The sequence below is a fragment of the Lactuca virosa genome, chromosome 4 (assembly GCF_052849685.1).
Source record: "Lactuca virosa cultivar CGN04683 chromosome 4, Lactuca_virosa_CGN04683_v6, whole genome shotgun sequence".
Taxonomy (NCBI): Eukaryota; Viridiplantae; Streptophyta; class Magnoliopsida; order Asterales; family Asteraceae; genus Lactuca; species Lactuca virosa.
Window position 1 is genome coordinate 485741680 of NC_136429.1, and position 25251 is coordinate 485766930.

Genomic DNA, 25251 nt, shown 5'->3' on the forward strand with positions numbered 1-25251 from the left:
TTATTAGCATAATACTTATGCTCCCACTAGCTTCGACATGTACTCAGAAATCAGCTGGACTTCTAGAAATCAATACTTTATTGACCTTCTTACCAAAGTTCACATTTCTGATACGAGATGCTTTTGATAAAACTTTATCAAAATCATACACCTTTCCTTAGGTAGCACATATGTGTGTCTAAACACTTTCAGAACTATGAAAAGGAATGTCGTAATCATAGTCTCAATTTTTATACCTTTTCCATTACTCACAAGTCCATGTTAGTGTGTCGGTTAACCACACACGCTCCACTAACGACTTTGAGAATGCAAATATCACAACTGTTATCTTCTTAAAACCTACTTAGTGAAAGTGTTTCCTCACCATCATTTTCATGAATCGGAGAGAAACCTTATGAAACTTAGATTTTATGGTGTATGTGTTCTTATCCATGTGAATTTGTCAAAACCATAATCACAAGACAAGAATACTGACAAATCCAAACTCATAAGGATTGAACTCAATCTTAATTTCTTGCCACCTGGCAGCACAAGGGCCTTCCATTGCTTCCAGGTTGTTATGCAACCAATTGAGAACTCTCAGAACTCATATGCAAAGCCAACTTTAACTGGAATGGGCACAGAAATAAGAATATGTCAACACGATAGGTTATAAACATCAAGTCGTGTGCTGGTGATAAACTATAGGTTTTTCCTTCTTGATTAGATCTAGAAGCCTTTTCCAAGATATTTAAGACTCTCACTGTCCTCTTGACATATAAGACTCACTTACCAAATATTTAAGAGATAGTGTGGATTCTTTATCAAGAGAAACACTTCGCACAATTGGCCTTAGTTGGTCTTTGTTTTATCCAAAACATCACAACTTACCAATTTCAAATGTACAAGAGTAGGACACTTTTACTCTTACATTTGACAAGTGTTATAAACCTTTCTTTAAGATATGTCACTCAACTTACAGTCTTGGAGTATGACTCTAAGACTTGTTTTGGAACGAAGTATGACTCATCTTCTTGATTCAACCATTTCAACAATTCTTCATTCCTCTTCTTAGCCATAGGAATGCACTAAGATGTCCTTAGAGGATCAATTGTGACATGGTTTATTAATCATTAAGATGATCACATGATACTAAAGTACTCTCCCATCTTTCCAGATTTGAGAAACTTTTATCCTTCTGCCTAATTTGATTCTTCTCATTCGTTCTGCCCTACATCGAAGTTTTTTCCAATGTTTCAGAATTATACTTAACTTGTAAGTATAATCATATTTACTAAACCTTTGTAAATCATGACGAATAGTCTTATCAATCTTTTGTGGTGGACTTGACTAGTTCACAAGAATGTGTACTCGATCCCTTAGTCTCTCACTTGACTCACATATACATGTGAGCAAGGAATTAGTCTTAATTTTCCAAAGCTGAAAGTTCTCATTCATCATAATATACAACTTGCATGATTCCAAGTTTCGGTCCAATTGAAACTTGGTTGATGAGAATCTTTCCTTATTTGGTAAATTTAGACACTACCACAAATGAATGAATCAAATTCCTATTTCTATTATTGCTAGAACCATACAAACATCAATTTTCCATAAATGCCATTGTAAGGAGATATAAAATAAAGTAAAACAAAATTTTATTTATTTAATAAATGCGGAAAAAACTTTCCTTACAATGCAACTTTAAATGGAAACTATGCTATTACATATTTCCTAGCAATCTATCATAACTCTCTAAGTAGTAGCTCAAGAATCCGATCTTCAAACCATGCGACTGAAATCCATCTTCGCGATCAGATTCAGCATACCTTTCCTTTAAGTTTCCTTCCCTTTGCTAGATCCTGCCAAACACAAAAAAATGTAACCGAGTCACATTTTGTATTAAGAATCATCAATAAGGAACTTAATAGAGTTAGATAGTGGACTTACCTGAAGTAGAGTCAAATCTTCTTGATTTTTTTTCTTCTCTCTTAGATCTTTCAGGTAGTCAGGGCAGTTTCGCAACCAATTCCCCTTCTCTTGACAATGAAAACATATGGACTCTTTGGGAATGGTACATAGGACTATCACAGACTTAGCTTTTCCCTTTACCTTTTGGTCAACCGGGTTGACCAAGGCCGATCCCTTTCCATTGGGAAGAGAAAGCTTTTCTGGACTTCCAATGTTACCATTGTCAATGTCCATGGAAGTTTGAGAAATAGACCTTCCACCCATATTTGCTTGACTTTTGCGCAAAATCATTGTTGATTCAGCATCAACAAGCAAATAAGAAAGATCTATTAGGGTCATGTCGTGATCTGTCATATAGTAGTCTTTAATAAACTCACTATACGACTCAGGAAGTGACTGAAGAACCCAGTCAAAACCAAACTTCCTTGAAATAACAGCACCCAACATTCTCAACTTGTCAATGTGTGACTTCATTCTTAAAACATGAGTGCACACATGTCTTCCATCTTTATGTTTCATTTCTAGTAGAGCTTGAGTGACCTTGAACCTTTCAAGTCTTCGGGCTTGTGGGTCAGGGAGAATAAATGGAGGAGGTAGAGGTAGAGAAATATGATTTCCATGAGATTTGGGAAGATCACAGTTGTCTAAACTAGACATCTGCAATGGGAGATATTCAAGTTAGTTGATTTAAATCCTTAATATAACACCCAATATGAAATATTAAGGCTAGGACCCAACACAATATTTTATAACTAGGAAGAGGGATGCCGTAAACCAAGTTATAAAATATTTGAAGGTAGGTGAATGACGAGTCACCAATTTCCACCATGAAAAACAAAATAAATAATTAGGTTTTAATTGGATTTGAAACTCCTAGAGCTTTTGAGATTCATTGAACTTTCAATGGCATGTTTCAATCTCGAGTGTGCCCTTCATGTTTTGTGACTGGGATACCGAGGATCACAAAACAAGGTGTAAAGTAACCATGCAAATTATTTGGTACCCTTAATGTTTTTCACTTAATCGATGTGCCGGTTAACCACACACGCTCCACCGACCTATGAAAAACCTTAAGCCACCCTTTGCCTACCTTGTTAAGTCCAATTTAGAGTGCCGGTTAACCACACACGCTCCACTAACCGACTTAAGCAAAGTGCAAAGTGTAATTTCATGGGTTAGCACCTTATTCACTTTTTCATAAAGTAACTAAGATTGGGAATTATAAAACATTTAGTTACTTTATATTCATCATTAATACTTTTAATGAGGGGAGAATTCTAGTCCTTGTCCTACCCGTTCGGCTAACGACCCTCCACCGATCAAGGAAGCGGTGGGTGACAGTGGACACCCATTAAGCTGCCATTTTATAGGCAACAACCTTATACCCCCCTTATAGACCGGCTTCGTGAATGAGGCCTACTTGCGGTAAAACGACTTAATCTTATACATATATAATTATTATTAAACTTGTAATATTATAAAGTATAAGGGTTGAATTTTAACTTTTAAAATTCTAGGGGTTGGAACTAAAGTTTTTTAATGTGACTTTACACGTTCCAAAACTTGAGGGAAAGTTTTGTAACTTTCAAAACTTTTCATCTTTCATAACTTATGAGTTAATGGTTTAATAAAATGAGTGATTTTTCATTTTTGTAACCTATGTGTTTCTTTAATGGACTTTAAAAGAATGACTTTTGGTAATCCATAACTTGAGGACAAGTTATGGACTCCATTAAAACACATAACGGTCATGAATTAAGCATTAAACAAGTAATTCCTATGATCTATCAAGAACTCATAAGAACAAGAATAGTCATATCAAAATTTCAAGAACATATGAACACATATAATCATGTAATTTTGATATTAACCATTGTAAATGGATTAGAACAACCATTACACCATCAAAAAACAAGTTTTAAAACACCAAAACAGTTTCAAAAGTCGAAAATCTGCACCCTGGGGCTCCTACTCGTCGAGTGCAAGATCGAACTCGACGAGTAGGATGAGTTTATGTTTGGACTCGTCGAGTCCCCCCATGGACTCGGCGAGTTCCCTGTGCAGACAGCAAGAAATTCGAATTTTTTTCACTATTTTGCATCAAGTATCAACAAACAAGCCTAGGCTCTGATACCACTGTTGGGTTTTGAGCATTCTAACACTCCTAAGTGTACATGCAACCCTAGAAAAACCTTGGATCTATGTTTGTCTAAAATACATGCAAAATACTTTTTCCAAGGTTCATAATCCTATCTAGCATACATGGGGAACATTAAACATAAAAGATGGCTAGAATTACATACATTGTAATTGATTTGATTCCTTGTAAACCTTGAGAGCCTAGCACCCCAAGTGTGATGCCTCAAATGTCTCACACAACACCAAATGCACTTGGAATAAACTTTGAGAGAGAATGTCACACTTAGAAATCGGCTTGCCCTCAAACTTGCTTCTAGTGCCGATTTTGGTGAGCTTCGTATCCTTTATACAGTGCGTTACAATTAGGGTTACACCATGTAAACCCTAATGTAACATGGCTCTTCATTTCCATGATCCATGGGTTTATAACTCCCATGGAGCATCCTATGGACCTTAGCCCAACTTGATAATCTATGGAGCCTTTAGCTCACTATACAAGTTATGGATGATTTACATAATCAACCCATATATTTAATTAGTCATCTTTTGATCACTTAATTAATACTAGATTAATTCTTGATCAATACTAATTAAATAATATTGTTAATATATTAGAACTTATAATATATTAATAAACCATAAGTGTTATTTCTCTCATTTTAGTTTATCCAAATGCATGATGCCATGCAACCCAAATGGACCATGCCGGGCCGGGTCAAGTACAACCCAGAAGTAGTTATAAACTTAGACACCTAATCCAACAGTAACTTCATCTTCAGGACGTGTGCACACACAGAACTTCCATCTCGGTGTTTGCATGCCAATATGGCTTGTGTGACTTTGAACTTTAAACGTGGGTCGGGGAGAATTACTGGAGGAGGTGGAGGAAGTGAAGTATGATTTCCAGTTCCACCAATGCACGAGGAATGGAATGATCTTTCGCCTTGATCGAAACGTGGAAGATCATCTTCAAAAAGTAAACTTTTTCCAAAGGATTGAGGAAGACCATAGTTGTCAGACCTAGACATCTAAAAAAGGGGGAAAATTTCAAGTGAGTTGATTTAATCCTTAATATAACACCCAAATGAAATATTAAGGCTAGGACCCAACACAATAATTTACAATTCAGAAAAGGGATGCCGTAACCCAATTGCAAATTATTTGAAGGTAGGTAAATGACGATTTACTAATTCCACCACGAAAACGAAATTTATATAAATTAGGTTTTATTAAATAAAATTCCTATATCTTTTGAGATTCATTGAACTCTTCAATGACATGTTTAATCTCGATTATGCCCTTAAAGTTTGTGACTGGGATACCGAGGATCACAAACAAGGTGTGAATAATCATGCAAATTAGCTTGGTACTCTCAATGTCATTTATCACCTAATCAATGTGTCGGTTAACCACACACGCTCCATTGATCAACGATAATTTACGAGAAACCCATTGCCAACAATATTAGTCCCATATTAGTGAGCTGGTTAGCCACACACGCTCCAATAACCACCAATAATGTGCAATGTGCAATTTCATGGATTAGCATCAAATTCACATTTTCCTAAAGCAACCAAGATTGGGAATTTTATAATATCATTTAGTTACTTGATAATTCACTATACTTTTAATGAGAGTTTTGTGTCCTATCGTACCCATTCAGCTAACGACCCTCCACTAGTCAAGGGTGTGGTGGGTAAGAGTGGATACCTAATGGCGGTCATTTTACAGGCCACTTCCTTAAACACGCCTTATAGACCAGATTCGTGAATGAGGCCTACTAACGGTAACACTGACTTTTCTTATACATATATAATATATTATACTTTTAATTTTATATAGTATGAGGGTTCATTTTTAAACTTTTTAAAATACTAAGTGGTTTAATCCTTTAATAAATTAAACTTTTAATTTAATTAAATTTAAACCATATATGGATTTATCATTTGTCTTTTAATTAATCCTTTAATTAAATTATCAATAAAATCCATAAGGATATTTACCTAGGTTTTTCCATTTAAATTTCCAAAAATAAACTTTTAATTTTAAATTTAAATTATAAAACCAAAAGGGTGAAATTTGAACCTTTTCAAAAATTACTAGATGAAATTTCAAATAATTAAATTAGTCAAATAATTTTGACATTATCTTAAAATTTGACCATATTCATCTTATTTGATAAGGAAATCAGATTACCATTCAGAAAATTTAAATGATGGTGATAAAAATGAATTATGGTAATTATCATATTCCAAACAAGATCTGAAAATCAAAAAAATCAGCTAACAGACGAGTCAACTCGTCGAGTCAGGGCATGGACTAGTCGAGTTCATCCAACTCGTCGCGTTCATCATAAAACTGGTCGATTTTGCAAACAGATTGCAAATTCGGTTTTTGTTTCTGCTTTGGACAGATCACTATTGCATCAAATATAACGGAAAAACATTCTAGGCTGTGATACCACTGATGGGTTTTGAGCATATCTACATTCCTATGTGATTATGCAACCCTAATTGCTTTCAATCTAAGTTTTTCTCTAATTATACATGCAAATAGAAATTCCAAAACAACAACCCTAATACTAGCATACAAAATCGAAATCTCTATTAACTCTAGGGTTAGAAGATTACCTTGCTTGCTATCTAGTAATAACAACAATTCCTTAGTTGATCTTAACTTGTGAAAGCTTGGTGCCTCAAGTGTTGCACCTCTAATGGAGTCAAAAACACCAATAACAAAGGATGATGGAGAGATGAGGTATAACACTTGTGAAAATCGGCTAGGGTTTCCAAGAAGGCATGGGGGCCAAAAATCACATGCTAGGGGTCCTTTAAATAGTTGAGGCTGCTAGGGTTTTCAGGTGGAAACCCTAATTTCCTTGCTTAGGCCTTAAGCAGTCCATGGACCTCCATATTAGAAGCCTTGGACGAAATTCTATAAGGCCTCCTATAGATTTTGTCCACTCCCTTCTAAGGGATTCCATCAGCCCAACATCGCAACTATCAATGATTTGCAATACCCGTCCTCGTTCTTTTAATCAGTTCCTTTAATCCCTAAACTAATATCAAATTAATTTCTGATTAATACTAATTAAATAATATGATTTCTAATTAATATATTAATCTTATAATATATTAATAAATCATTCATTAACCTCTTTCTCCAAAAGTCATCATGTCAAGTTGCTATGGTGAAGGCAACCCAAAAGTACCATGATACTATTAAATCACGTACATACCAATTATAGTTATGGGCTTATACATCTAATCCAACAGTCTCCCACTTGGATAAATCTAATAACTATAACTGCAAGTATGACTTCGGAATCTAATTAGCAATCGTAGCTTTCAAAAGCCATTGTCGAACTCTGATCTAATCAATGACGCGTCCTTAAATAAGGGAATAAATATTCCTCCATTCTACAAGATATCGTATGGACATGAGACATGGATTATAATCAATCTCTATCGAAGAGTTGTTTCCCGATTTCTGATTTATGACGACTAACTAATTGAACAAATCAAATATGTCTAGGCTTGGCCAAGCGCTTCAGATGTCATCACTAAATCATCGATGGACCCACAGATATCGCTTTTACCCATTTAGAGTAAAAGGAATGGATAAACTTCGACTCATATGCTTGCACTATTTACTCATCAAGTCACACACAACAATATGTTTTATAACATCAAGTTACTGATGAGGTTACGTATTTTCAATGCACAACCGACTCGTAAACAACAACTCATATGTCTCCGTTTGAAGAATATCTGATATTATCATCTCAGAATTACCCGTGATAAAATCCATGAAGTATTTCCTTGAGCGTGGGTTTAATCCAATACTCAAATTCTATTTCAGGAGTACTCATGAACACTGCAGCAAACATTTGCTATGTCTAAGCACTTAGACAGTCTAGAGTCGGATTCATGATAATCTTACTTCATTACTTACTTCCAAAGTATGATCGACTGTGGAGGTTTGAATAATCCAATTACCCGGGAAGTAAAACATGCGACACTTGATTAGACTCTTACTATAATATTTCCATATATCTAATTTCCTATGTTGAATCACTTCAACACAAAATTCATATATGTTTATGACTATGTTCCATTAAAACTTCAAACTAACCATTTAGATTCGAAATGAAGTATAAGTATCTTCTTCCTTAAATCTTTCTATTGCGAAACAATTTCGAAACTCTGCAACTTTGAAAATTTAGAACTTTGTCTCCTATAAATAGCATTTCTAACTTGCAACACTCATCACAATGATCATGCTCCCACTAGCATAACAATTATGTCCTTACCAACATAAAAATTATGCTCCCACTAGCTTTGACATGTATCTAAAAATCAACTGGACTTCTAGAAATCAATACTTATTAACTTTCTTACCAAAGTTTAGATTTCTGATACGTGGTGCTTTGGTAAGTCTATATATGGACTTCTCAAGCGCATACACCTTTCATTAGATAGCTTATGTCTAAACCTATTCAGAACTTATAGCAGTAAGTTCTGAATGTTCAAACTATTTTCCATTTCTCACAATTCGAACTATGAAAAGGGATGCCGTAATTATACATGAATTTGAGAACGCAATTATCACAACTGATAAATCCAATGATTTTTAATCAATCCTTTAAAATCTACTAGTGAAAGCGTTTCCTCACGGTCATCTTCATGAAGTAAAGAGAAACCTCTTTCCACTTAGATTTTATGGTGTATGTGTTCCTATCCATTTTAATTTGTTACTTCCAACCACTATCAGAAGACAAGGTTTATGACAAACTCAAACTCATATGGACTGAACTAGCTTAATCTTAATTTCTTGCCATCCTGTAGCACAGGGGCCAACTAGTGCTTCCATGTTATTGAGCAGCTCACCCATACATATCAATGTACTTTCATTGATGAAGGTGCTTCGCCTTATGCAGTCAAATGAGAACTCATAGAACTCACATGCATAGTCAACTTAACTGGAATGACATGGAAACAAGAATATGTTAACACGATAGGTTATCAACCTCAGGTTTCGTAATAGTGATAACTAAAAGGTTTATTCTTGATTAGTTCCTGAAACTATTCAAGACCATTAAGACTCCCACTAACCTCTCGACATATAAGATTCTCTGTTAAGCAATATTCCTCGACAAACAAATATTCAAGGGCTAGTGTGGGTTCTTATGAAGAAACACTTCATCTAATTGGTCTTAGTTGGTCTTTGTTTTAACCAAAACATCACAACTACCAATTTCAAATGTGCAAGAGTAAGAAAACATTTCTACTCCACATTTCATGAGGTGTTATAAACTTACTTAGAACATGTTACTCAAGGTACAACTTGGAGTATCTAGAGTAGGACTCTAAAACTTGATTTTGGAACGAAGTTTAACTCATCCTTTTGATTTAACCATTTCAACAATTCATGATTCCTCTTCTTAGTCATAAAACGCACTAAGGTCTCCTTAGAAGGATCAATTGTGACATGGTTTCAAAGTCATTAGGACGATCATAAAACATGATACTAAAGTACTCTCCTTTCCTTTCAGATTGGAGAAACTTTTATCTTTCGGCCTAATAGATTCTTCTTATTCGTTCTGCCATTCTTTGGAATTTTTCAAAGAATCAGAATTACAGTTAATCTTATAAGTATAACCACATTTACTGAACCATCAGTAAATCACGAAGAATAGAATTATTGTCCTTTGTGGTGGATCTGGCCAGTTCACATCAATGTGTAATAGATCCTTTAGTCCTTCACTTGACTCATACATACACGTAAGCAAGGAATTTAGTGTTAATTTTCCAAAGATCAAGATTCTCATGCATCACACAATTCAAATAATATGATTCCAAATTTCTGTCCAGTTGAACCTTGGGTGATGAGAATTCTTCCTTATTTGGTAAATTATGACACTACCACAAGGTATATAACTAAGAATCAAATCCATTTTTAACATTGCTAATAATAGAAATATAAACACCAGTTTTCATAAATGTCATTGCAAATAATCCTAAATTAAATAAGATAAACCACAAAAATTTACTTTATTGATAAAGTGTGGAAAACTTGTTCTTACAATGCAAATACACATGAAAACTATGTTTCTAAATATTTCTAAGCAATCTATCATAATTCCTAAGTAGCAGCTCCAAATCCTAATTATTGAACCATGTCACTGAAATCCATTTCTTCATATCAGAATTAGCTTTTACTTTTCCTTAAGCTTCCTTCCTATTTTTCCATCCTACAAAACATCAAAATGTGATCAACACATCATGTAATAAGAATCCATAAAAAGGAACTTAATAGAGTTAGATAATGGATGTACCAGAAGTAGAGTCATACAATTGACTTCACCATCTCTAAGATCTCTCAGGTAGTCAGGGCAGCTTAGCTTCCAATTTCCCTTCAATTGGCAATACATACAGATGAACTCTTTAGGAATGACACGTGAAATTATCATAGAATTGGCCTTTCTCTTACGGTCAAACATTTTGACCTTTCCAGATTTCTCTCCCTTAGGAGAAGAAATCATTTATGGACTATCATCATTTTCATTGCCTATGTCCATGGAAGTTTTGGAGGTAGAATTTCCAAACAAATTTACTTGATCAGTGCACCAAAGCATTGCTTTTTCAGCAACAATTAGCAAATATGTCAGATCAATAAGGGCCACATCGTGGTCTGTCATATAGTAATCCTTAACGAACTGACTATATGACTCAGGAAGCGATTGAAGAACCAAGTCAATAGCTAGCTTCCTTGGGAAAATAACACCCAAAATTCCCAGTTTGTCAATGTGTGACTTCATCTTCAGGACGTGTGCACACACAGAACTTCCATCTTGGTGTTTGCATGGCAATACAGCTTGTGTGACATTGAACTTTAAACGTGGGTCGGGGAGAATTACTGGAGGAGCTGGAGGAAGTGAAGTATGATTTCCAGTTCCACCAATGCACGACGAATGGAATGATCTTTCACCTTGATCGACACGTGGAAGGTCATCTTCAAAAAGAAAACTTTTTCCAAAGGATTGAGGAAGACCATAGTTGTCAGAACTATACATCTATAAAAGGGAGAAAATTTCAAGTGAGTTGATTTAATCCTTAATATAAAACCCAAATGAAATATTAAGGCTAGGACCGAACACGATAATTTACAATTCAGAAGAGGGATGCCGTAATCCAATTGCAAATTATTTGAAGGTAGGTAACTGACGATTTACCAATTCCACTACAAAAATGACATTTAAATAAATTAGGTTATATTAAATGAAATTCCTAGATCTTTTGAGATTCATTGAACTCTTCAATGGCATGTTTAATCTTGATTATGCCCTTCAAGTTTGTGACTGGGATACCGATGATCACAAACAAGGTGTGAATAATCATGCAAATTAGCTTGGTACTCTCGATGTTACAAAGCATTCCATTGGAGATTCCTTACAAAAACAATTCCATTGAAATGAAATCTCACATTCAAAGAGCATTCCTTGACCATCCTTCTTGTATTAAAGCTACACACTAATTTGAATAACTAACTCCGACTATGGAAACATTCCCATATTCCCATATAACTGTCAATTCTGAACAAGAGTTACCTCTACTCAGAATATGTCAATATGGTCATTCCAAAATTATACTTCCAACTGTCCACAAGTACCCAATCTTTGGTAAACCTCAGATTGTCCTTGACAGTTGTCTAACTACTTTAGCGATATTCGGTTCTTGTCCTTTTCCCTCTTAATGTGCTAGGCATTCGGAAAATCAAAACACATGAATATTATAGTACATGCAATCGATCCTATATATGAAACATATGGGATTCGATTCATGATGTCTTACATACATATATGATCCTATATCTAATTTCCTATGTTGAATCACTTCAACACAAAATTCATATATGTTTATGACTAAGTTCCATTAAAACTTCAAACTAAGCATTTAGATTCGAAATGAAGTAGTATCTTCTCCCTTAAATCTTTCTATCACGAAACAATTTCCAAACTCTACAACTTTGCAAATTTAGAACTTTGTCTCCTATAAACAACATTGCTAACTCACAACCATCATCACAGTGATGATGCTCCCACTAGCATAACAATTATGTCCTTACCAGCATAACAATTATGCTCCCACTAGCTTTGACATGCATCCAGAAATCAACTGAACTTCTAGAAATCAATACTTATTGACTTTCTTACCAAAGTTCAGATTTCTGATACCTAGTGCTTTGATAAGTCTTTATCTGGCTTTCTCAAGCTCATACACCATTCATTAGACAGCTTGTGTGTGTGTGTCTAAACCCATTCATAACTTAGAGCAGTAAGTCTCGAATGTTCAAACTATTTTCCATTTCTCACAATTCGAACTATTAAAAGGGATGTCGTAATCATACTCGAATTTGAGAACGCAATTATCACAACTGCTAAATCCAATGATTTTTAATCAATCCTTTAAAATCTACTATTGAAAGCGTTTCCTCACAGTCATTTTCATGAAGTAGTGAGAAACCTCTTTCCACTTAGATTTTATGGTGTATGTGTTCCTATCCATTTGAATTTGTTACTTCCAACCACTATCCGAAGACAAGGTTTATGACAAACTCAAACTCATATGGACTGAACTAGCTTAATCTTAATTTCTTGCCATCCTGTAGCACAGGGGCCTAATAGTGCTTCCATTTATTGAGCAGCTCACCCATACATATCAATGTACTTTCATTGATGAAGGTGCTTCACCTTATGCAGTCAAATGAGAACTCATAGAACTCACATGCATAGTCAACTTAACTGGAATGACATAGAAACAAGAATATGTTAACACGATAAGTTATCAACCTCAGGTCGCGTAATAGTGATAACTAAAAGGTTTATTCTTGATTAGTTCCTGAAACTATTCAAGACCATTAAGACTCCCACTGACTTCTCGACATATAAGATTCTCTGTTAAGGAACATTCCTTGACAAACAAATATTCAAGGGTTAGTGTGGGTTCTTATCAAGAAACACTTCATCTAATTGGCCTTAGTTGGTCTTTGTTTTAACCAAAGCATCACAACTACCAATTTCAAATGTGCAAGAGTAAGAAAACATTTCTACTCCACATTTCATGAGGTGTTATAAACTTACTTAGAACATGTTACTCAAGGTTTAACTTGGAGTAATTAGAGTATGACTCTAAAACTTGATATTGGAACGAAGTATGACTCATCCTTTTGATTTAACCATTTCAACAATTCATGATTCCTCTTCTTAGTCATATAAATGCACTAATGTGTCCTTAGAAGGATCAATTGTGACATGGTTTCAAAGTCATTAGTTCGATCATAAAACATGATACTAAGGTACTCTCCTTTCCTTTCATATTGGAGAAACTTTTATCTTTCTGCCTAATAGATTCTTCATATTCGTTCTGCCATTCTTTGGAACTTTTCAAAGAATCAGAATTACACTTAATCTTATAAGTTTAACCATATTTACTGAACCATCAGTAAATCACGACGAATAGACTTATTGTCCTTTGTGGTGGATCTGACTAGTTCACATTAATGTGTACTAGATCCTTTAGTCCTTCACTTGACTCATACATACACGTAAGCAAGGAATTTAGTCTTAATTTTCCAAAGATCAAGATTGTCATGCATCACACAATTCAAATCATATGATTCCAAATTTCTGTCCAGTGGGTGATGAGAATCCATCCTTATTTGGTAAATTATGACACTACAACAAGGTATATAACTAAGAATCAAATCCATTTTCAACATTGTTAATAATAGAAATATAAACACCAATTTTCATAAATGCCATTGCAAGTAATCCTAAATTAAATAAGAGAAACCACAAAAATTTACTTTATTGATAATGTGTGGAAAACTTGTTCTTACAATGCAAATACACATGAAAACTATGTTTCTTAATATTCCTAAGCAATCTATCATAACTCCTAAGTAGCAGCTCCAAATCCTGATCACTGAACCATGTCACTGAAATCCATTTCTTCATATCAGAATTAGCATTTACTTTTCCTTAAGCTTCCTTCCTTTTTTTCCATCCTACAAAACATCTAAATGTGATCAACACATCATGTAATAAGAATCCATAAATAGGAACTTAATAGAGTTAGATAGTGGATGTACCTGAAGTAGAGTCATACAATTTGACTTCACCATCTCTAAGATCTCTCAGGTAGTTAAGGCAGCTTAGCTTCCAATATCCCTTTAATCGGAAATAGAGACAGATGGACTCTTTAGAAGTGACACATGAAACTATCTTAGAATTGTCCTTTCTCTTACGGTTAAACTTCGAATCATATGATTGCATGCCAATATGGCTTGTGTGACTTTGAACTTTAAACGTGAGTCGGGGAGAATTACTGGAGGAGGTGGAGGAAGTGAAGTATGATTTCCAGTTCCACTAATGCACGAGGAATGGAATGATCTTTCACCTTGATCGAAACGTGGAAGATCATCTTCAAAACGAAAACTTTTTCCAAAGTATTGAGGAAGACCATAGTTGTCAGAACTAGACATCTACAAAAGGGAGAAAAATTCAAGTGAGTTGATTTAATCCTTAATATAACACCCAAATGAAATATTAAGGCTAGGACCCAACACAATAATTTACAATTCATAAGAGGGGTGTCGTAATCCAATTGCAAATTAGTTGAAGGTAGGTAAATGACGATTTACTAATTCCACCACGAAAACGAAATTTAAATAAATTAGGTTTTATTAAATGAATTTCCTAGATCTTTTGAGATTCATTGAACTCTTCAATGGCATGTTTAATCTCGATTATGCCCTTCAAGTTTGGGACTGGGATACCGAGGATCACAAACAAGGTGTGAATAATCATGCAAATTATCTTGGTACTCTTGATGTCATTTATCACCGAATCAATGTGTCGGTTAACCACACACGCTCCATTGATCAACGATAATTTACGAGAAACCCATTGCCAACAATATTAGTCCCATATTAGTGTGCTGGTTAGCCACACATGCTCCAATAACCACCAATAATGTGCAATGTGCAATTTCATGGATAAGCATCAAATTCACATTTTCCTAAAGTAACTAAGATTGGGAATTTTATAAAATCATTTAGTTACTTTATAATTCACTATACTTTTTAATGAGATTTTTGTGTCCTATCGTACCCGTTCAGCTAACGACCCTCCACTAGTCAAAGGTGCGGTGGGTTAGAGTGGATACCTAATGACGGTCATTTTACAGACCACTTCCTTAAACACCCCTTATAGACCGGCTTCGTGAATGAGACCTACTAACGGTAAGACTGACTTTTCTTATACATATATAATGTATTAGACTTTTAATTTTATATAGTATAAGGGTGCATTTTAAACTTTTTAAAATACTAAGTTGTTTAATCCTTTAATTAATTAAACTTTTAATTTAATTAAATTTAAACCATATATGGATTTATCATTTGTCTTTTAATTATTCTTTTAATTAAAGTATCAATAAAATTCATAAGGATATTTTCCTAGGTTTTTCCATTTAAATTTCCAAAAATAAACTTTTAATTTTAAATTTAAATTATAAAACCAAAAGGGTGCAATTTGAACCTTTTCAAAAATTACTAGATCAAATTTCAAATAATTAAATTAGTCAAATATTTTTGACATTATCTTAAAATTTGACCAAATCCATCTTATTTGATAAGGAAATCAGATTAACATTCAGAAAATTCAAATTTTGGTGATAAAAACGAATTATGGTAATTATCATAATCCAAACAAGATCTGAATATCGAAAAATCAGCTAACAGACGAGTTAACTCGTCGAGTCAGGGCATGGACTAGTCGAGTTTATCCAACTCGTAGAGTTCATCATAGAACTGGTCGAGTTTTCAAACAGATTGCAAATTCGGTTTTTGTTTTAGCTTTGGACAGATCACTATTGCATCAAATATAATGGAAAAACATCCTAGGTTGTGCTACCACTGATGGGTTTTGAGCATATCTACATTCCTATGATATCATGCAACCCTAATTGCTTTTGATCTAAGTTTTCCTCTAATTATACATGCAAATAGAAACTCCAAAACAACAACCCTAATACTAGCATTCAAAATCAAAATTTAAATGAAAACTAGGCTTAGAAGATTACCTTGCTTGCTATCTAGTAATAACAAGAATTCCTTGGTTGATCTTGACTTCTGAAAGCTTGGTGCCTCAAGTGTTGCACCTCTAATGGAGTCACAAACACCAATAGCAAAGGATGATGGAGAGATGAGGTATAACACTTGTGAAAATCGGCTAGTGTCACACCCCGCTAAAGCGGAAACACGAGGCATGGCAGTATAAAGGGTTTCATAGCAAAAGTTAAAACACAACACCAACCATAGTATTGAAATCATTAAAAATTTACAATGGGTTTGAACAACTTTTAAAAGAAATTACAATGAGAATTGAAATACAACATATGTGAATGCTCCTAAAAGTGATGTGTCCCTAAGTTCCACTTACTCGATGATTCCTGAAAAAGCATGTCAAATGAGCGGTCAACTACCGAAATAGTTGGTGAGTTCACAAGTTAAAAATAATATTGGTTTCATGAATCGAAATCAAAGTTTTGATATAAGTTTCCATAGAAAAAAATATATTGCTAAAATGAGTAAATAAGTTTGTATAAACAAAGTTCATTGTCATCATGAGAAATAAAGTATGTTGCCCAAAAGAGATGCAACGTTCATATCCTCATGGGAAATAAAGTTTGTTACTAAAATGAGCAAAACAAGTTTCATTGCTACAAGGAGCAAACAAGTTTGTTACTATAAGGAGCAACCAAGTTCGTTTCTAAAACAAGTAAATAAGTATCTAGTAACAAAAGTTCGTTGTTATAATGAGGTACAAAGTTTATTGCTATAATAAGTAACGAGTTTATATGTGTATGAGCAAACAATGAGTTCCCAACCAAGCCTATGACTGATGCCCTATCAAGATCTATGCTTATCGTTCCATAGAGTATATGGTATCATGCACTCCAGCAATCGGGCGAGTGAGGAGTTGTCAATTCCTAATAGCGCTATCCATAATGACCATTGGCTCAAAGAGTTAATGGTTGGATTAAAGTGTAAAGGGAAGGGACTTAAGACGATAAGGCCTCATGTTTCGTGTTGCATAGACATACATAGAGAAATATAGAAAAATATAGCAATAAATTTTGATACAAATCAATTTAAATACAACGAACAATCAACAGTTTTTCGGACATGTTTTTCCACCCCAAAAAATAAAAACCGAAAATAGGGGAGTTGTGAATACTCACAACATGCATTGAACTGATGTAAATGGTGCCTTGAACTACGTTCCACTCGTACCACTACCGATTCCTACAATAATGGTATATGCTAGTGAGTCTCTAATCAAAATCTAACACTAGTATACTTACTACTACAATAGAATTATGTCAATAATGTGTCAAAAATTAATATTGTTAAGTTACAAACATTTTTATGAAATGGTGAAATTTTATAACTCATGTGATTAAGATAATTTTGGATATTATTTTCCATATTTTTGTAATATTAATTGAGGGTATTTCAATACATTTAAAGGTGTTTTAAACTCCTAAAAATCCAAAACTATTATCAAAGAGTTTCGAAAAATTCATCAAATTTTACATTTTTGTTCCAATACAGTAGACGTCGTCCATAAATTTTCCCTTGAATTTTTGATGTGATTAACTCTTTTTCCCAATTTCTAAGCCTTCATAACAATATAAATTCGTAAGAAATAGTATACAGATGATACAAATTCCCAAGCTTTTTATAATACTGCCATTTTTAATGCCCTAACCATATAAAAATATGCCCTCCTTGATTTATAAAAAAAATATGCCCTCCTTCTCTTTTAATTTTATAAAAAAATTCAATTCTTTTATAAAAATATCAAACTTTTTATAAAATATACACCCTAACCAAGTTTTTGCTCATGAAACCTTGATTTTTGACTTATAAATTAAGGGTAATTGTTAATGACTTAAATTTTATTGTCCTTAAATGCATTTTCATAATTTTAATTATTATAAGATCATATTATAAGTTTCATAATTATTTTTATAGAATTTTTAAGGTTAAAGTTTATAAATATGAGTTTTTATGGATTTTAGGGTTTTGGAGTTTAATAAACTTTGAATATCAAAATAAATTGAATCTTTGAGACTTCAAATTATCTTATGGTATTATTGATGGGTTTTGCGCATTCTAACACTCCTAAGTGTACATGCAACCCTAAATACCTTGGATCTATGTTTTCTCTATTATACATGCAATTATGAACTTTCCAAGGTATTACCCTATCTAGCATACAATACTTGATACTTGGGTAATCAAATGGATACAATACATACCTTTGTTTGATGTAGCTTGTCTCCATGAAGCTTGAGTGCCTAGTGCCCCAAGTGTGACACCTCAAATGGTTCACACAACACCAAATGCACATGGAATGACTTGAGAGAAATGGAACACTCCTTGAAATCGTCTAGCCCTCATATTCACACATTAGTGTACGATTTCTTGAGCCATGGGATTCTTTTATATGGTGGCTATTAGGGTTACACCATGTAACTCATAACTTTACCCATTCCTTATGCTCCATGGATTTTAACCTCCATGGAGTATCCATGGGTCACCCCATGGACTTAGTCCAACATAAGGAATCTTGGATCACAAGCCCACATATATAAGAATGAACGATTTACACAATCAACCCATATATTTAATTAGTCTCCTTTTGATCACTTAATTAATTCCAAATTAATTCTTGATCAATACTAATTAAATAACCTTATTAATATATTAGAACTTATAATATATTAACCAACCTTAAGTGTTATTTCTCTCATTATAGTCTATCCAAATGCATGATGCCATGCAACCCAAATGGACCATGCCGGGTCGGGTCAAGTCTTACCAATTATAGTTATGGACTTAGACATTAATCCAACAGTCTCCCACTTGGATAAGTCTAAAACTATTATTGTGTATGACTTCAAGAACCGATCAGCAATCGTAGCTCTCAAAAGCTTCTGTCGAACTCTGACCTTGTCGATGAACTCTGACCTTTGTCAATGACTTGTCCATTAGATAAGGGATCATATATTCCTACATTCTAGATATCATATGGACTGAGACATGGATTATCAATCATTGTCTTTGTCCATTTGTTGTTTCCTGATTTCCGATTCATGATGACTGACTGATTGAACAAATCAAATCAGTTCTGGCTTGGCCAAGCACTCACATGTATCATCTTTAAATCATCGAGGGGCCCACAGATATCGCTTTTATCCCGATGGTAAAAGGAATGGATAAACTTCGACTCATATGGCTTGTTCTACTACTTGTTGAATCATACACAAAAGCACATTTTATAACATCGAGTTACCAATGCGTTTTCGTGCAATCAATGTATAACCAACTCATAGTAACAACTCATATCTCTAGGTTTGAAGAATATAAGATATTATCGTCTCATGATCACTCGTGATAAAATCCATGAAGTGATTCAAATGAGCGTGGGTTGAATCCAATACTCAGAACTTATGAGCACTCATGAGTGTTGTAGCACCACTTTGTCCACCAACTTGGACCTCTACAAACCAACCCATGTCAGTCTTGATTCATATCTACTTCCAACATATGACCGACTGTGGATGGTTTGAATCACTTAATCATTCAGGAAGAGCGACTTAGTTATTCTGGAAGTCAAAACATGCAAAGCGAAACACATGAATAAATGAATCAAATTTGGTATCAAACCCTATGAATATAAATAAACACTTTTATTTATCACCATACTTATTACTCATTATTCATTGTTTCGGTTTTATCAACTTTATACTTGAATTAAAAACACTAGTTGTCCCATGCTCCAAGCATGTACACTATGTTTTTCTTAAACAATAGCTTTGCCATACACCAAGTATGCACTCTATGTTTGTCTATGATCCTTACTGTTGGATTAATGTCTAAGTCCATAACTATAATTGGTAAGACTTGACCCGACCCGACATGGTCCATTTGGGTTGCATGGCATCATGCATTTGGATAGACTATAATGAGAGAAATTACACTTAAGGTTGGTTAATATATTATAAGTTCTAATATATTAATAAGGTTATTTAATTAGTATTGATCAAGAATTAATTTGGAATTAATTAAGTGATCAAAAGGAGACTAATTAAATATATGGGTTGATTGTGTAAATCATTCATTCTTATATATGTGGGCTTGTGATCCAAGATTCCTTATGTTGGACTAAGTCCATGGGGTGACCCATCGATACTCCATGGAGGTAAAAATCCATGGAGCATAAGGAATGGGTAAAGTTATGAGTTACATGGTGTAACCCTAATAGCCACCATATAAAAGAATCCCATGGCTCAAGAAATCGTGCACTAATGTGTGAGTGTGAGGGCTAGACGATTTCAAGGAGTGTTCAAGTTTCTCTCAAGTTATTCCAAGTGTATTTGGTGTTGTGTGAACCATTTAAGGTGTCACACTTGGGGCACTAGGCACTCAAGCTTCATGAAGACATTCTACATCAAAGAGGTATGTATTCTATCTTGTTATATTTATTATTTTGTATGCTAGATTAGGATAATACCTTGGATGTTCATAATTGTATGTATAATAGAGAAAACATAGATCCAAGGTATTTAGGGTTGCATGTACACTTAGGAGTGTTAGAATGCTCATAACCCAACACTTACTTTGTGAAATAAACCAATTGAACATAATTTCAATGATTCTAATTTCACACTCCCAAATCCTTATCGAAAAATGTGAGAATTTCAAATTCCTATCATTTATCGAAATCTGTTTAGATTTTAAACTTATATGCACTGACCCTCCTGTAATGAATATGTACAAAGTCACAAAGACTTGTCAACAGTCATTATAAGGTATTACAATGGAGATCAACTCCATGGAAACTAAGTCTCATATTCAAAGTACATTGCTTTGGACATGCTTCTTGCATTAAGTTTTCTAATCTTACACAGATAACTTCCACCTATGGAGACAACTCCATATTCTCATTTTGACTATCACTTCTAAATAAGAGATGTCTCTTTTCAGAATATGTCAATATGGTCCTTCCAAAATTAGCACTATACTTCCAACTGTCCCTGAGCAACCAATCTTTGGTAAACCTCAGATTGTCCTCGACAATTGCTTAATCATTTTAGTCATATCCAATTCTAGACCTTTTCCCTTCTTAATGCCTCTGGGCATTTGGAAAAAATTGGAAATGACAAATATTATAGCACATGCAATCGATCCTGTACCAAAAGCAAATGGTACACGATTCATGATGTCTCACATAAAGACATGATTCTAGACCAGTCTTTTGCTACAATATTTTTATTTGCCATGTTTTCAAAATTTGACTATGAAGAGGGATGCCGTAATCATAATCGAATTTTGAGAACGCAATATATAGAATTTACTTAAGTTGAACCAATCCAACATGAAATTAATATATATATTCTTGACTAAAGATGATTAAGGTCTCAATCTAAGCCTTTAGAACTGAAATGAAGTATATCCTCTCCCTTAATTATAGTAAAACAACTTTTTCAATCCTTGCAGCCTCACGAATTGAAACTTTTGTTTTATATAATTAACATTGCTAACTTGCAACACTAACAATAATTATCATGCTCCCACTAACATGATGATTATTAGCATAACACTTATGCTCCCACTAGCTTTGACATGTACTCAGAAATCAGCTGGACTTCTAGAAATCAATACTTTATTGACTTCCTTACCAAAGTTTAGATTTCTGATACGAGATGCTTTGATAAAACTTTATCAAAATCATACACCTTTCCTTAGATAGCATGCATGTGTGTCTAAACAATTTCAGAACTATGAAAAGGGATGCCGTAATCATAGTCTCAATTGTTTAGACCTTTTGCCATCTGCTTCAAATCTACTTGGTGGAAGTGTTTCCTCACCATCATTTTCATGAATCGGAGAGAAACCTTATGACCCTTAGATTTTATGGTGTATGTGTTCTTATCCATGTGAATCGTCAAAACCATAGTCACAAGACAAGGATAATGACAAATCCAAACTCATATGGACTGAACTTATGCAATCTTAACTTCTTGCCACCTGGCAGTACAGGGCCTGCCATTGCTTCCAAGTTGTTATGCAACCAATTGAGAACTTTCAGAACTCCTATGCAAAGCCAACTTTAACTGGAACGGGCACAAAATATGTCAACATAATAGGTTATAAACCTCAAGTCGTGTGCTAGTGAAGAACCTCAGGTTTTATTCTTGATTAGTTCTTGAAATTCTTTTTAGGATCTTTAAGACTCCCACTATCCTCTTGACATATAAGACTATCTTGCCAAATATTCAAGAGATAGTGCGGATTCTTTATCAAGACAAACACTTCACACAATTGGCCTTAGTTGGTCTTTGTTTAATCCAAAACATCACAACTTACCAACTTCAAATGTACAAGAGTAGGACACTTTTACTCTTACATTTGACAAGTGTTATAAACCTTTCTTTAAGATATGTCACTCAACTTATAGTCTTGGAGTATGACTCTAAGACTTGTTTTGAAACGAAGTATGACTCATCTTCTTGATTTAACCATTTCAACAATTCATGACTCCTCTTCTTAGTCATAAGAATGCACTAAGACGTCCTTAGAAGACCAATTGTGATGTGGTTCTTTAATCATTAAGATGATCACAAAACATGATACTAAAGTACTCTCCCATCTTTTCAGATTTGAGAAACTTTTATTTGTCTGCCTAATTTGATTCTTCCCATTCGTTCTGTCATACATTGAGACTTTTCCAATGTTTCATAATTATACTTAAACTTGTAAGTATAACCATATTTACTAAAATTTAGTAAATCATGACGAATAGTCTTAACGAGCTTTGTGGTGGACATGACCAGTGCACAAGAATGTGTACTCGATCCCTTTAGTCCTTCACTTGACTCACACATCCATGTGAACAAGTAATTAGTCTTGATTTTCCAATGCTTGAAAGTTCTCATTCATCATACTATTCAACTTGCATGATTCCAAGTTTCGGTCCAATTGAAACTTGGGCGATGAGGAACTTTCCTGATTTGGTAAATTTAGACACTACCACAAATGAAGGAATCAAATCCATTTTCCAATATTGTTGTCATTGGAATCATATAAGCAACAATTTTCCACAAATGCCATTGTAAGGATACTTCAAATAAATAAAATTAAACAATTTTCTTTTATTTTAAAACTTTGCGGAAAAACTTATCCTTACAATCCACATGGAAAATTGTTGTTATCTATTCCTTGCTCAAAATTCTGATGCGATCGAAATCCACCTTCGCGATCAGAATCAACATATACTTCCTTTAAGATTTCTCTCTATTCTTTGATTCTTAAAACATCAACATGTGACCCAGTCACATCATGTAATGAGGATCTCAGAATAGAACTTAACAGAGTTAGATAATGGGCTCTACCTGATGTAGAGTCAAACTTATTGACTTTAACATCCTTAGGTAAATTTGGCAGCTTTGCAATCAACGCCCCATCCTTTGGCAAAATAAACATATGGACCCTTTGGTAATGGGACTATCTCAGACTTAGCCTTTCTCTTTACCATTTGGTCAACCGGGTTGACTATGGCCAATCCTTTCCATTGGGAAGAGAATGCTTTTTCTGGATTTCCAGTGTCACCATTGTCACTGTCCATAAAGTTTTTGGGAAGTTGATCTTCTAATCAAATTTGCTTTACTATCGTTGCAAATCATTGCTGATTCAGCAGCACCAAGCAAATAGATATGATCATTAAGGTTCATGTCATAGTCTGTTTCATAGTAGTCCCAAAGGAACTCACTATGTGACTTAGAAAGTGATTGAACATCCAACTTTCTCAAGAATTTGACACCCAACTCTCCCAGCTTGTCAAAATATGACTTCATCTCTAAGATATGATCACACATAGACCTTGCTTGCCATTAGGGCTTGGGTGACCTTGAACTTGTGGGTTAGAGAGAATAATTGGAGGAGGTGGAGGAAGTAAAGTTCCAAGAGATTTGGGAAGATCATAGATGTCTGAACTAGACATCTTTTGGGAGATATTCAAGATAGTTGATCTAAAGTCCTTAATATAACACCCAATATGAAATATTAAGGCTAGGATCCAACAACCTATTTATAACTGGAAGAGGGATGCCGTAATCCGAGTTATAAAATAGTCGAAGGTAGGTAAATGACGATTTCCCAATTTCCACCATGAAAAACGAAATAATGTAATTAGGTTTTTAATTAGATTTGAAACTCCTAGATCTTTTGAGATTCATTGAACTTTTCAATGGCATGTTTCAATCTCGAGTGTGCCCTTCAGGTTTTGTGACTGGGATGCCGAGGATCACAAAACAAGGTGTGAAGTAACCATGCAAATATACTTGGTACCCTTAATATTTACCCCTCAATCGATGTGCCGGTTAACCACACGAGCTCCACCGATACTATGATAAATATTAAGTTACCCTTTGCCTACTTTGTTAAATCCAGGTTAGTGTGCCGGTTAACCACACACGCTCCACTAACGGTTTAAACAAACTGCAAAGTGTAATTTCATGGATTAGCACCTTATTCACATTTTCCTAAGTAACTAAGATTGAGAATTTATAAGTGTTTAGTTACTTAGTATCTATCATTAATACTTTTAATGAAGGGAGAATTATAGTCCTTGTCCTACCCGTTCGGCTAACGACCCTCCACCAGTCAAGGAAGCGGTGGGTGAGAGTGGACACCCATTAAACTGCCATTTTATAGGCAGTAACCTTGTACCCCCCTTATAGACCGGCTTCGTGAATGAGGCCTACTAACGGTAAGACTGACTTGCTCTTATACATATATTTATTATTAACTTATAATACTATAAAGTATAAGGGTTGAATTTTAACTTTTTAAAATTCTAAGGGCTAACTTGGAATTAAAGTATTCATGGGGAAAACTTACAAATTCCAAAACTTGAGGGCAAGTTTTGAAAATATTCAAAACTAATTAATTCCATAACTTATGTGTTTAAAGTAGTTTTAATTAAAAAAAACTCTTCAACTTCCATAACTTGAGGACAAGTTATGG